The sequence below is a fragment of the Protobothrops mucrosquamatus genome, unplaced genomic scaffold, assembly GCF_001527695.2.
Source record: "Protobothrops mucrosquamatus isolate PMUCROS unplaced genomic scaffold, P.Mucros_1.0 scaffold891, whole genome shotgun sequence".
Classification (NCBI taxonomy): domain Eukaryota; kingdom Metazoa; phylum Chordata; class Lepidosauria; order Squamata; family Viperidae; genus Protobothrops; species Protobothrops mucrosquamatus.
Genome location: NW_015387145.1, coordinates 177,211 through 190,623, shown reverse-complemented (window position 1 = coordinate 190,623; position 13,413 = coordinate 177,211). Strand labels below are relative to the sequence as shown.

The following is a 13,413-nucleotide window of genomic DNA, read 5'->3' as shown; positions in this document are numbered from 1 at the left end:
AAAGACATGGCTCTTCCAACAAGCGGGATTGGCCTAGGGGAATTTTTAGTGGGGTTTTAAGAGAAATTTTAATTGACATAGGCCACAGTAAATATTTCTTTTTAATTAGGTTTTAAACTGGGTATTTTATTGTTGTATCTGTTTTATAAGGCTGTCAGCCGCCCTGAGTCCGTAAGGAGAAGGGCGGGATAAAAATTAATTAAATAAATAAATAAAATAAATAAATAAATGACCTATTCTAAGGCTATTCTACATCTAAGTTAAAGCAAATCCATCAGATGCCTTGCACTTTCCTCTGCATGACCCTGTAAGTAAGCCTCCAGCTCCCTCTTACACAGGAAAGCTCGGCTCTCCTTAAGCAGGGACACCAGATCTGTGAATGCAATGAGGGCAGAGAGGTAGTGGGGGAGGGGAATGTGTGACTCCTCAATGAGAGTTTTGTGTTAGCTGCTCCAGTTTAATAGAATCAGCTACAGTGTAGCTCATTTAGTAGGGTGAGACTCCTTTAATTGGAAGCAGTCTCACAGAGCACCTTTGATTTACTCTGTTTGCAGCCTGCCAAGCTGTTGTCTTGAGAGGAGTATTAATTCCGCACACTCAACTTCAGACCGTGATGGCAGCTGTCTTTGCTATTCGTTCTTTTGCCTTACCTCTTTTCCCTACTCAGACAGCAATCCATCTGGTGGCGCTGGAGCTAACTGTTCATAATTTATCTGCATTTCTGAAGCTGCCTGTGGGGCCAGCTGGATACTCATCATTGGTCCCCTTTTGTGATTCCAAATCTAAATCCACCATGACACAGATCATGAGGGACAACCACAGGCTCCTTCTGGAGCTCCTTGGGATCCATTAGTCTCCTGGGGCAGATCAGTCAAATGGATCCTGCCTCTTTACAGGGGGAGATAGAATCAGAGACCTTTATGGCAACCACTGTCCTTTGCCTGGCCCTGGATGACCTGGGATGGCCCCATGAATTCCTGAGCTATCCCAGACTGCAGTCCCAGAAAAAGGAAACTGAAGTTTCACAGGATCATAAGCCTGGGAAACATCAATGCCAGTCTACTTATGGAGCTTAGGCACAGAGGTTGCTACATAGCAAGGAGGCTGATACAGCAGTAGTAGTCTTGAGTAATCTTGAAGGGATTTTGCTATTTGAGTTAAACAGTGTCTTCCTATATTGTGTTTTTTCATATTTGTAGAAAACTCACACACAAATTCCTTAACAGTGCTGTACTTTGCAGATCTATTCAGAAATAAATCCCATTAGACTGAGTAGCTCTTACCACAAAGTCATTGATTATAGGACTGCAGTGTACAAAGCAATTTGATTTCCCAAGAAAAGCCTAGTCCAAAGCCTAGTTTCCAGCAAAAAAAAAAAATGGTACACTGGGTCACGTGACTGTGAAACACTGGTACCAGCTAGAAAGGTGAGCTGGTTGCCAAGTACCCAAAATGCAGTTATGAGACTTTGGGGGGGGTGTCCCTGTTGGAACTCTGCAACTGGTTTATTAAGTAACTTTTGGGGGGGTTCCATTGTAATTTTGAACGGTTGCTAAGCGATGATTATCTGTAATTCACAAGTACTCTTGATTTAGTATATTATTAAAATAATCTATGAAAGCCATTTCCAAAAATATAGAACTGGAATGCTTCTGTATCCATAGTGTTCTATAAAAATACAATAATGTATCCAAGTCAAATGAAGGTTAATGCAGTCTTTCCTTGGTAATATAGAACAGTAAGTAAACTTTTATGTGCTCTTCATTGATGAAATGTCTGCTTCTGTTCAAAATCGGGGGGAAAAATGTGGCACTGCAACTTAAATGTGAATTCCTGATAAATTAAATTATGTTCTCATTTCTTCAAGATGTCTTACGACAATAGTTCCCATACTGACACAATAGTAGTAGTATGAGAGATGTAATCCTAACACAACTGGGGGACACCAAGCTTAGAAGGCTGTTCTATACAGTGAAAAAGCCGAGCTTGATTTCCTACATCCTGTCACTTTCTCAGCTACTCTGTTTTTAACCACACAAACCAGAAAGGAAAATCCCAAGTAGATGAGCACTTCCTGGTCTCCTTGACAACAAACTGCAGTTGTTCATGTTTAAATACCAGTTCACATTGCTTTTTTTCCCTGAAGCAAAGCACTATTTTTTCAAACTCATTTTTGGTGCAGAAATTTTGCCTGGCCTCTCAATCTTCAAATTATATGATACCCGTTTTCAGTTTTAAAACATCAACTAGTACCCTGCCTGTGTGAAACCTGCAGATAAATACTTAAACAGCAAAGGTATATCCACCATTATTACTAACATTCAACCCTAACTTTATGGAACAGTTCTTCTAGCAACTGTGAATGATTAGTTCTGCATGATTGTGTTTGGTTTGGATTGTGTTTGGTTTGGATGTAGCTGCTACCTTTGCCTTTATAGTCTCTGAAAACCGTGTGATTATTTCCTAAATAAATGCTTGAAGGAATAAAACTAGATCTGTTTTATCTTTTCTGTAAACTACACTAATTCAGGGTTTTTCATGTTTATACTTCTGTAATCTCAAGCATCCCACCCATGCACAAAGGAGGTTTTACTACTATTGAGATGCCCAGAAATTGTTTTGCAGGCGTTAAAAAAAAATGGAAGGGTGAAGCATCATCTAATAATGAAATGTTTAAGAGTTCTTCTGCACAAGGATGAAATTGCAACATTAAATTGAAATAAGATCCTGCTGATTAAAAGAAACTGACACTTGGAGTGATAACACCCACCCAGCATCTTCCTGCTGGAGTTTTGAGGTTTCAAATTTCAAAGGTAACTTCAAAGTGCAAAAATGCTGGTAATGAGTCATAGCATAGCTAGCCTAGCCTCTCAATTTTTGGTATCCTGCTAAGATGGGGAGATGGCACGCTTGCATATGGTGCTTCCTACCCCTCTCCCCCCTTTTTTCTCCACAACCAACAATCATGTGAGTTTGGCTGGACTGAGATAGTGGCTGGCTGAAAAAAGCTTCCATTGTTGAGGGAGGATTGGAATCTGATCCTGATCCTTACTGACTGGCATTTGAGCACTGACTAGTTGAGTGCAGTCTGCTTATCAGTTGGTTGGAAAAGCAAGCTCTAGTTGATTATGATTTCTTTCTGAGCAATATAGATTCATGATGGAAAATGTAATGTATCTTAATGTTCTAGTTAAATAGTGAAAGCAACATACTCAAACTCTACTTCGTTCAAACTGCATTTAGAAGACTTGAAGGATGGAAAGTCTAGCTATCAATCAGTATGTATCATTGCCTAGAACAAATGTAACTATCAGGAAGTGTACTGCATACATATATGGTGCAGAGTATGTGTGCATATAGTACGGGTATAGAAGTATAAATGTTTATAAATATGCATATTAAAGCTGAGCATAGAACTTTGTTGATAAAAAATTATGTCAGTGTGAGATTGGAGAAAACCCCAATTTATGGGGGAGAACAACTACATGAATGAAGGTAAATATATGTGTCCCAAGATAATGCTGCAGGATTCAATCTGGGTTGGTCACCGGGACCAAAGGTTTAATCTTCCAAGCTTTTGGATTCGTGCTGGAGCCCTCGGAAGACTAAACCCGTGGTCCAGTGACCAACCTAGATTGTATCCTTCAGAATAACTATAGCTCACAAAGTATGCCTAAACACTTAGAATTTTGATGAATAGAGGAGAGAAGTAAAGTAGCTGGAACATGGAGGATCAGGGCAAAGACACCATGTGAGTGCAACCTTGGGTCAGAATGCATGACAAGAGTGTGAGACTTTGTAAAATGTGTGTCGTTGATCAGCATTAGTGATTAAGTACCGTATTTATTGGTGTATAACACGCACTTTTCCCCCCTGAAAATAGGGGGCAAATGATGTGTGCGTGTTATATGCCGATATAAGATAATAAGCCCGGCAGTTGGGACCCACCCCTCCCGGAAGTCAATCAATCCTTGGCGGTTCTCCGTCCGGCCGCGGCTTTCCCCGGCCGGCTCCAGCAGTTCCGGCTGATTGCCGGCACGTGGCTGTTTCTCCCTGGCAGCCTCGGCCCCTCCAGCCCTGTAGGTGAGCGCCCGGCAGGGTGCAGCGTCGCCAGGCCTCCCCCCCTTGCGCGAGGCTTCTGGCGTTCCCCCTCACGCCTGGCTACAGCGGCTCAGGGTTTCCCGTCCCGGGCACGCCAGGCAGCGCTGCAGGGAACGGAGCTCCGCAGGCCGGGGCGACGCCGGGAACGAGCTGGGCGGCTGCGACGGCAGCAGGAACAAGCTGCTCGGCTGCAATGGCAACGGGCTGGATGGCTGCGGCGGCAGCGGCGGCGGCAGCAGCAGTCGGCTAGCGGTCCCCCAACCCTCACCCGTGAGTGGCAAGCCCTGTGGGCTTGACAAAGAAAAGAGAAAGAGAGGAGAGAGGGAAAGAGAAAAAGTGGAAAGAGAAAGAGGAAAGAGAAAGAGGGGAAAGAGAGAGAGAAAGTTAGAGGAAAGAGAGGAAGAGAAGAGAAAGAGGAAAAAAGAAAAAGAGAAAAAGAGAAAAAGAGAAAGAGGAAAGAGAAAGAGAAGAGAAATAGAGGAAAGAGAAAGAGAGGAAAGAGGGAAAGAGAAAGAGGAAAGAAAGAGGAAAGAGAGGAAAGAGAAAGAGAAGAAAAGAGGAGAAAGAGAGGAAAGAGAGAAAGTTAGAGGAAAGAAAGAGGAGAGGAAAGAAAGGAAAGAGAGGAAAGGAAGAGAAAGAAAGAGGGAAAGAGAAAGAGGAAAGAAAGAGAGAAAGAAAGGAAAGAGAGAAAGAGGAAAGAGAGGAAAGAGAAAGAGAAGAAAAGAGGAGAAAGAGAGAAAGTTAGAGGAAAGAGAGGAAAGAGAAAGAGAAGAGAGGAAAGGAAGAGAAAGAGAGGAAAGAGAAAGAGAAGAGAGGAAAGAGAGGGAAAGAGAAAGAGAGAGAGAGAAAGAGAGAGAGGAAAGAGAGGAAAGAGAAAGAGAAGAAAAGAGGAGAAAGAGAGGAAAGAGAGAAAGTTAGAGGAAAGAGAAAGAGGAGAGGAAAGAAAGGAAAGAGAGGAAAGGAAGAGAAAGAGAGGAAAGAGAAAGAGAAGAGAGGAAAGAGAGAGGGAAAGAGAAAGAGAGAGAGAGAAAGAGAGAGAGGAAAGAGAGAAAGAGAGGAAAGAAAGTGGTAATAATATTAATAAAAAAAAGTTCTGAGCTACCCTTATTTTGCTTCAAAGTTCTTTATTTGAAATTTAAGTTTTTTTCCTGAAATTTCCCTCTTAAAATGAAGGTGCGTGTTATACACCTGTGCGTGTTATACGCCGATAAATACGGTAATAGCAATGGCAGGAAACTGCACTTAGTTTATTTTATTCTCCACTGTTTATTTCTAGTCAACTCACCCACAATAATGTTACAGACAGTTGATATCATAAGGACTTCTTACTAACACCTATATTAGGACACAACTGAAAGATATGTAAATACAACGTTGACGACTGAAAGATGGTTTACCAAAAAATTTACAGATGTTATATGTACAGTTTGTTATACTCTGTCCTGTTATAGAATGTATTTTAAGTTTCTGTTTTTCTGTAACATAAGGTAATACTAATAGCAGTGTTGTAGCCAGGGAAGTTGAATCATGCCCACTTCTGTTTTTAAATGTACATTTAATAAAATTTGAAAAAAAAAATAGTGTTACAGACAGTTGTCTTTAAAACCTATTGCAGAGAGAATAAGGAACCAAAGACAGGAAAAGAAAGGTGGCTTGTACTGGTGGGTTAAACATTTCTATGATCATTAAAATTTAAACATGCTCAGGGGCATTTCATGACTTCACATTGACTCACTAAAATCTCATGCTCTGGGTGAGATTAATGATTAGGACAATTATGAAAGTTATGCAAGTGTTGCCCTTTCTTAGGAGCCATTATTAAACAATATTGGCTTTCAGTTCTGGAACATCACATGGTGTCAGGGAGTAACTACTCTGTCAGTGCTTGCCAATTCTGTGAAGAGCAGACTAAAAAAATTGAGGCCTAGTTTTGATCTCAGTGTAAATGGGATAGAATCAGTACTTTAGAATTGCCTGTTAAGCATACCGTATTCTACAGCATAGGAGATGGAGAATCCACCAATGGGTTTTCTCTGTCAGCCTGCTCTTGAGACCAAGTAGCCAAACTTGACACGCCCCTTGTTGCTAGGAGATCCAGTCTTGACTTGGTCTCAAGCTCTTGAAGACGTGTCAGGTTTGGCTCTCTGATTTCAACAGTCTCTGATTATTTAGATAGCAGTCAGACTTCCATTGTTGGATTCTCCTCTTCCCCTTAAATTTCATAAGGTTGGTGGATTCTTTGATCCTCTCCTCACACCCCAACTATCTTCCAGGAGCGCTGGGATCAGCGCTGCCTCAGATCGGATGATCTGAGGCTTGGGGGGGGTGACTGCTCCGTTTTTTCCTTCCCCAGGCTCTGGGTGTTATTCCTTCCTTCCCCCCTCACTCTCGTGAGACTGCTGCTGCTGCCTCGACCCTTCCAGCGGTTCTACACAGCCTTGTGCAAATGACCCCACGAGGCTTCAGGCAGCTTCCCCAACGGCCGGCAAGTCGCGGCTGCCATTTTGGGTGCTGCCGAAGCCTCTGACAATTAAAAATGAGCCATTTCTCCCTTAAAGGGGGTTCCTCTCCAGACCCTCCTGCCTTTTAATTTTCAGTCAGCGGGGTCAGCAGAAGGGCTCCCGGCTCCACCACGGAGCTTCGGATCGCTCCAGGGACCCCTCGAAGCATTTGGAGCGGCCGCCATTTTGACCACGCCACGCGGCTGTCCTTTTGCAGCCGATCATTCACTCTCCTTACTGGCGGTCTCCTTGTAACTGCACCTTTCCTTCTCTCCCTCTGTGGATTGGTTTCTTAGGACTACTAGTAATCAATCTTTTCAGTTTTGCTGCAGTCTTTAACTGGAGTAGAGGGGTGCTAGGCCATACCAGCCACAATTTACTCAGGCCGCCATCCTTGATTCTAGGCCGCCATTTTGAGCTCATGAGTGAGCCTTCTTTCAATAGCTCCTCTGCCAGGCCTTCAATTCAGGCTCTCTGCATCCTTCATTGGGCTTTCTGGTGCACCTTGTCTGACCACCTAAGGCCTCCGGGCAGAGTCCATAGCGGGTCCCAACCGTGCCTTCGGCCTTGTCCTCACCGCCATGACCTAAGCACAGAGAGACTTATTACCTGGTCAGGTGGTCAGGGGAGCAGTTCACATTACTTGCTCCAATTACTCTTCCCGCCAACTGCTTGCCTGCCAGAGCTCCCTCTCATGTTCCTTGAGATAGCTCGACCCAGGATGGAGGATTCAACGGTACCTCATCCCATGAGCACCGCCTCCCCGTCCTCAAGTTACGGCCAGCACAAAACCTGCAGACAGGAGGCAGTGGGCAAGCTCAAGAACAAGGCTAAGGCCACCCTGAAAAAACCTTCCAAGTTGGCGGAGAAGCAAGCCAGCCATAGGCACCAGGCTCTGGAGAAGGAGTTCTCCAGAGCACAGAGGCAGGACAGAATAGAGACGGATCATTTGGCGGCCCCAGTTTTTGACCTCCCTCTAGGTCCCTCGACCTTGGCTCAGGGCATGTGGGCCTTGGCGGATGCTGCCACCACGCATTGTTCCCCTCCAGTTACAGCTCAGAACACAGCTGCCAGCCCGCCCACAGTTCGAGGACAGGAATCCTCGTGCTCAGTCCCTGAGGCCACCTTCACCCCAACGGCGGCTGGACTCAGGGAGCCAGAACTCAGAGACATTTTTTCCGATGGCCACCTTGAAGCCCTGCTTTCTAAGGTTGTAGACCGGGCACTTGCGGCATGGTCTTATCAACTGCCTGGACAGGAGGCTTCTACCTCTGTTATTCCGCCTTATGTATCCCCAGCAGGGATTCCCCTATATCAGGAACCCACTCTCCCGCCCATTCCTCAATTAATGGCTACTCGCCCCCGACAGGAGGTGATCAGCCGGATTTCAACTTGTCAGAGGAGGAAGAGCTTCCCCCAGACCCCTCCCTGTCTGGAGGCCTTTTCAATCCGGCCTTATTCCTTCCCTTCGCAAAGCCACCACGATGGCCAATATAGGGTCCGATCAGTTCCCTCAGCCGCAATCCACATCCGAGGCCAGCCCGAACCCGGTTTTCTTCGAAACCGTGGCAGCCCAGCACCATGTTCCCTGTCCTTCTATTTTTCTTAAAGGGGTTAAGAAGCAATGGGTTTCCCCATCATCTTTCCCCTCCGTAGGTGCAACAGACAAAACGATATTTAGCACCTCTACAGACCTAACTGAGGCCCTGGAGGTACCAAAGGTGGATGAAGCCTGGACCCCTCTCATGTCCCAGACCGCGGACACATGGCTGGGCACTCAAAGCAGAGGATAGAAAATGGGACTTAACTTTCCGAAAGACCCATCAATCGGCCGCGTGGGCAATTAAAACGGCCACTTGCGCGTCCTTTTTTGTCCAAACCACCCTCCTATGGCCCTCTTTATTTCCTTCCTCCCGGCTTCCTTGGGGCAGAAGGTGTCCGCTTCCATCATAGGCAGGTGGATCAGGGCTTGTATCGCGGAGGCGTACCAGTCTTCTTCCCTGTCAGCTCCGAGTCATATCAGAACCCACTCCACTCGCAGCGCTGCGACATCTGCGGCATGGGCCACTCAGGCATCCATCGAGGAGATTTGCAGGGCTGCGACATGGTCTTTGCCCTCCCCTTTTGTACGCCATTATAGGATTGACCGCTTCGCTTCAGCGGACGCCTCCTTTGGTTGGAGGGTCCTCCAGCAAGTGGTCTCTGGGGACGTAGAGCCGACCTTATCTGTTTCCCACCCACTGGGACAGTGAGGCTTTGGTATGTCCCATTGGTAGATTCTCCATCTCCTGTGCTGGAGAAGGAGCGTTGTCTTACCTGAATGCCTTTTCTCAGCACGGAGATGGAGAATCCACACCCACCCTTAAGGTCAGTTAGGCTGGTATTAGGGGTTAGAGAGCCAACATGTCGTCCTAGTATCAGCCACTTTCGCCCTCGTCAAGACTGGATCTCCTAGCAACAGGGGGCGTGTCAAGTTTGGCTACTTGGTCTCAAGAGCAGGCAGACAGAGAAATCCCATTGGTGGATTCTCCATCTCCGTGCTGAGAAAAGGCATTCAGGTAAGACAACGCCCCTTCAATAGAGCTGTTGTTACCAGGGTTACTATATAAATGAGGCAGTTGAGAGAAAGAATCAACATATATTGCAGATTCTTCTTTATCAACAGTACAGAATGGAGGTCATTGCAAGGTATAACATTAAAAGTGTACTTAAATTGTAAGGGAAGTCAGCTCCCCAGAGAAGGAAATATTAAAAGGACAGAAAAATATATTTCCTCAAAAAGGATTTTAAAAGCAGAAGCCAACCCTGCCCCCAAATCTGTCTGTCTCAAGCAGAAGACAGCTCTGTACAAATGCAGATGAAAACCATCAGAAAGGCCCCAGCTAGGAGATCAAGAAGACAAAGACCTAAAATCTGCATACCTCACCTGAGATGGGACTTAATAGGACTAACCCATCACCATCAAGAATACCAGAGAGGCACACCTAAACTCAGGTCAGAATACGTGACACAGGAAATAGCTTCAAAGTTCATGCCACAGGAATAGGAAACTTCCAAACAAAAGGCTTTCAGAGGGTATAAAAACCTACTCCACATGTACTCAGCCCTTTTTCTTTTTTGTCTCCTCTCTGCTTTATGTCTGGCTCTTCAATAAACTGCAACCTTCTTTCTAAAGCAGTCACCATGTTGTTTATTTATCCCCGGCTTGGATGAACCAGGATGAAGACTTTTCCTTCAACAATTGTTTTGCAGTTTTTGTTTTGAATACACAGAGGAGAACAGGCAGTTTGAATTATTGCTTGGATTGTTTCCAACCCTATTTCTGAAATTCCTCCATAATCAATTGTAGACTGTTGTTTTTTTAAGCTTTACCATCTTCATCCTTCAACCCTTCTTAAAATGGCTTGCAGTCTTCACAAATCAATTTGAAATACATTTTTGTTTTTTAGTTCTATAAAGGTAGTTGCTTTTCTGGTATACATGTGAGCAACGTTCTGTACATTTTAATACACTGTAGTGATTCTGTATTATGAAAATCATATGTCTTAGTCAGATCCCCACTAGCTAATTTGATTATTCTGTCAGACGTATTCATTCATTTACTTGGATTTGTATACTGTGGATTGTTGAAGTCTCTAGGCAGTTTACAGTATGAGATAAAATCAAGTTAAAACGTAGATTAACTTGGTTTTATTTCTACAAAAACTGCTGAAAGACTCTTTGAAGAATTGTGTATCTACAAATTAATTTCTGTTGGCAGAAATAGTAAATTCAAGTCCAAGTATAGTAATTCTGCAGAGTGCTTCATTGGAATTTATAAGACTTCCATTGCTCTATAGTACAAAATCTTTTGCGTAAATTCAGTTTAAGGAAGTTTTTCTTCCTGTTGTCATTCAGATAAGCAGTTAACTTTATTAGGGAATCACTGTAGTATACTACACTGTACGTTGTATACTTTACAGTGCAGTATACTGCAGTGATTCCCTAATAAAGTTAACTGCCTATCTGAATGACAATAGGAAGAAAAACTTCCTTAAACAGTGCAGTATAATATCAGTTGGTAACAATATTTGATGCTTCAAGCTGGCAATCATTTAATCTAATTCACAGAATTTTATTTGGGAAGATTCCAAATGTATCATATTCTATTTATAAATCCATTGTGCTTTTCCAGTGATTTTTTTTAAGAACATGAGTAAATAAGGTCGTGTCTTTTACTAGATCACATTACTCCTGATGCAATATTATGGACATTATTAATGATTGTCTGTCCATGCTTGGGGATCAATCTGGATTCTTCTGTTTCAAAGTTTTTGTTCTGCCACTCAGATCTAGCCTTCCTGATCTTGAGATACTGGGAAGAAAAAGGTTCACAGTAATGTGAATATATTTTCCCTAGTAATAGTAACAACAATTGTCATTTTATGGAAATAAAAGGTAGAAATACAGATCTTTAAAAAGGTAGAAATACAGATCTTAAAAAAATGTATTTAGCTGATGAACTTTGAAATTTTTATGTACTTATATTAAAGAACCAATATTATGGAAAAGAACTAATTTCATGCAAGACCTGAAAAAGAAACTGGCAATAAGATTTTTAATTATTTTATCACATGCTGTACCTCTCTTCTCTTTGTTTCACAGAGTGATCTGGTTGGATGTCATACTAATAAGCCAAATTTGTTAGGGTTTAATTGCTTTTACTGTTAATGGAACAGCTTAATAAGCCAGAGAGCCTCCACCATTTGGCTGTAGTGCTAAACAAGCAATCTTGTTTTGGGCTTATTCCTAATGAAAACAACAGTTTTCAAAATGAAAGAATATGGAATATTAATTTGAAAAGAATGATCAATTTATATCTAACCCTACAGCAATGATTAGTGACAAATTCCATAGCAAAGTACACAAAAATACTAGTCTGCTAAGCATGTCCTTGTTACTACAGAGGCAGGGAAATTTATCTTCAAAGGACAGTATGCAAATGTCTTGTAACTGAGTAAAGGTCAGACTTTTTTTTGTTTGCTTTTTTACTTAGTAGTTTGTAGAGAAGGGTTGGAGTAATTAGTCCTTTTTCCACCAGGCCATTATAATAGTTATGTGGGACAAATGTTCGTTTTTCTTTTAGCTTAGGAATAGATTGAATGCCTTGTTCCACCTTTGCCAGTTACTCATTCAGCTACATAGAGTTCCTCATCACTTTTTGGCAATACCTAAAATCCATGTATTTATATCTGACCTATTAAAAGGATGTTCATGGTAGCTAACAGTAAAATCAAATAAATAAGCAAGTTACAATAAATATCTTAAAATTCATTAACTGTGTCAGAAACAAATAACAGTGCTTGCCAGATTAAAACCTAATTCCACTTCATATTTTTGTTACTGTGTAAATCAGCTATTCTGGGATTACTTCAGATTACATGTGCCTCGGCTTTAGGCACCACAGCTTTTTGCTTAGTACAGTGGCTTGCTGTGTCTCAAAGAGAAATATTATGGAACTGAAGTAATAATTTATTTGGGTCTAAAAGCAAGTAAAACTCACTGAAAGAAAGAAATCCACTGATTATGTACCTACTGCTTGTTGAGATCTGAGATTGCCTGAAACATTTTGATGTATGTAAGTGCAACAGTTTCTCACAATAGTTTTCTGATTTTTTTCTGCTATGGAGTATTGAGGAAAATTGAAATACTCTGATATGACTTTGTCCTTGTTTTGACTCCTGATGTCAAACGTGTTATTAATTCTTTTGTGAAAAGTTTGTCGTATTTCTTCCGTGTAGAATCTCTAGTGTGGGATATTGCTAGTTGATAATGACATATTTCACATTGGAGGAAAAAATTTGAAAGTGCCTAGCTTATGAGTGTACTTGTTGGGGCCCATGCTGATGCTGTTGGTTTGGGGGTGACATGACATATTTGACATGATGTAATTTTATTATATAGCAGTGATATGTAGAGTCACTGCTGGAATCAATTTCTATCACATACTATGATTGGTTTATGCCTAAAATCTGTATAAAATTCTAAATTCATATATAGGCAAAAGAAATGGAAATCTGTAATTTCCAACCAATGGAATGTTATGCTAATGGGAATTAAGTAGAAGATACATACCGTATAAAGAGTATCGCAAGTCAAATGGGTTGACAGTCTTGGTGGAAGACATGGAAATCTTTATTATGGCACAAAAGATCATTTCTAAGACATCTTTGTGCATTGCAATCCACCTTGTGGCAGAGATAAATTACATTGTATAAAATACAGACTTTTATTGTTAAAAAAAATAAAAGCCAGGTCAGAGCAATTGCTTTTCTTTTGATACAGGGAATTGGTTAAAACTGGTTACCTCAAGGATTTAATAATTTTATTCATTCGTTCGTTCATTCATTCAAATAAATAAATAAATAAATGCATACATACATAAATAAATACATAAATACATAAATACTGTACATAAATACATAAATAAAATAAAAAAATTAATAATTTTATCAAACAATAGTTCTGAATCGGCCATTGTGAAAATATTTGTTGTAATGCTTTTTGCATTACATTGCATTGCATTACATTACATTGCATTGAAAATATTTGTTGTAATGCTTTTTGCTATCTTTACCCGTTGCCTGGAGGCCGTACGGGTCTGGATGGGGAGGAACAGACTCAGACTCAACCCTTCCAAGACCGAGTGGCTGTGGTTGCCGGCGCCCCGGCATAGTCAGCTGACTCCATCGCTGACTATAGGGGGCGAGACTCTGGCCCCCTCAGAGAGGGCACGCAACTTGGGTGTCCTCCTGGATCCACGGCTGACACT

General features: G+C 42.1%; 1 protein-coding gene across 1 annotated transcript in view; it reads left to right on the top strand.

Annotated features, from left to right (window-relative positions):
• CD44 (CD44 molecule (Indian blood group)) overlaps window positions 1-13,413 on the top strand; it is a 78,510-nt gene that overhangs the window by 25,799 nt on the left and 39,298 nt on the right. The gene's annotated exons all lie outside the window — the stretch shown is intronic.